Source organism: Copidosoma floridanum, unplaced genomic scaffold (assembly GCF_036245765.1).
Source record: "Copidosoma floridanum isolate Cflo_tuat_1 unplaced genomic scaffold, Cflo_Japanese_pri ptg000013l, whole genome shotgun sequence".
NCBI classification, from domain to species: domain Eukaryota; kingdom Metazoa; phylum Arthropoda; class Insecta; order Hymenoptera; family Encyrtidae; genus Copidosoma; species Copidosoma floridanum.
The window spans coordinates 4,714,289-4,716,448 of NW_028321890.1; positions in this window are offsets into that span (position 1 = coordinate 4,714,289).

Below are 2,160 nucleotides of genomic sequence, written 5' to 3' on the forward strand. Positions count from 1 at the left end.
TAAATAAAGTAGAGCAAGATTCAATTTCAACACAACTTGGGGCGCTTTCTGGTAGCTTTAATCGTTAATAAAATAAATAAAGTAGGGCAAGCGCCAATTTCAACACAACGAAGGGCGCTTTTTGGTTGCTTTGTTTATTATGAAATGAATAAAGTAAAGCAAGCGCTAATCTCTGCACAACCAGGTGTGCTTTCTGGTTGCTTTGTTCATAAATAGAATCGATATAGTAGAGCAAGCGCCAATCCCCGCACAACCCAAGGCGCTTTCTGGTCGCTTTTATTATCAATAAAATAAATAAAGTAGAGCAAGCGCCAATCACCACACTACTCGGGGCGCTTTCTGGTAGCTTTAATCGTTATTAAAATAAATAAAGTAGAGCAAGCGCCAATCCCCACACAACGGGGGCCGCTTTTTGGTTGCTTTGTTTATTATAAAACGAATAAAGTAAAGCAAGCGCCAATCCCTGCACAACCGGGGTTGCTTTCTGGTTGCTTTGTTCATTAATAAAATCTATGAAGTAGAGCAAGCGTCAATTCCAACACCACTTGGGGTGCTTTCTAGTCGCTTTAATTGTTAATAAATTGAATAAAGTAGAGTAAGCGCATATCTTCACACAACTAGGGGCACTTTTTTGTTGCTTTAATCGTTAATAAAATAATTAAAGTAGAGCAAGCACCAATCCCCGCACAACCCGGAACGCTTTCTGGTCACTCTGATTATCAATAAAATAAATAAAGTAGAGCAAGCGCCAATCACCACACTACTCGGGGCGCTTTCTGGTAGCTTTAATCGTTAATAAAATAAATAAAGTAGAGCAAGCGCCAATCCCCACACAACGGGGGGCGCTTTTTGGTTGCTTTGTTTATTATAAAATGAATAAAGTAAAGCAATCGCCAATCCCCGCACAACCCAAGGCGCGTTCTAATCGCTTTTATTATCAATAAAATAAATAAAGTAGAGCAAGCGCCAATTCCAACACATCCTAAGGCGCTTTCTGGTCGCTTTAATTGTTAATAAATTAAATAAAGTAGAGCAAGCGCCAATCTTCACACAACTGGGGGCACTTTCTGGTCGCCTACATTATTAATAAAGAAAATAAAATAACACAAGCTCAAATCCCCACACAGCCCGCAGCGCTTTCTAGTCACTTTTATTATCAATAAAATAAATGAAGTAAAGCAAGCGCCAATCCCTACACAAACCGATGCGCTTTCTGGTCGCTTAAATTATTAATAATATAATAAAAGTAGAGCAAGCGCCAATCCCCACACATCCATGAGCGCTTTCTAGTTGCTTTAATTGTTAATAAAATAAATAAAGTAGATCAAGCACTAATCACCACACAACTGGGGGCACTTTCTGGTCGCTTTTATTATTAATAAAATAAATAAAGTAAAGCAAGTGCCAATTCCCACACAACCAGGGGTGGTTTCTGGTCGCTTTGTCTATTATAAAATAAATAAAGTAAAGCAAGCGCCAATCCCTGCACAACCGGAGTTGCTTCCTGGTTGCTTTGTTCATTAATAGAATCGATGAAGTAGAGCAAGCGCCAATCCCCGCACAACCCAAGGCGCTTTCTGGTCGCTTTTATTATCAATAAAATAAATAAAGTAGAGCAAGATTCAATTTCAACACAACTTGGGGCGCTTTCTGGTAGCTTTAATCGTTAATAAAATAAATAAAGTAGGGCAAGCGCCAATTCCAACACAACGAAGGGCGCTTTTTGGTTGCTTTGTTTATTATGAAATGAATAAAGTAAAGCAAGCGCTAATCTCTGCACAACCAGGGGTGCTTTCTGGTTGCTTTGTTCATAAATAGAATCGATATAGTAGAGCAAGCGCCAATCCCCGCACAACCCAAGGCGCTTTCTGGTCGCTTTTATTATCAATAAAATAAATAAAGTAGAGCAAGCGCCAATCACCACACTACTCGGGGCGCTTTCTGGTAGCTTTAATCGTTATTAAAATAAATAAAGTAGAGCAAGCGCCAATCCCCACACAACGGGGGCCGCTTTTTGGTTGCTTTGTTTATTATAAAATGAATAAAGTAAAGCAAGCGCCAATCCCTGCACAACCGGGGGTACTTTCTAGTTGCTTTGTTCATTAATAGAATCAATGAATTAGAGCAATCGCCAATCCCCGCACAACCCAAGGCGCGTTC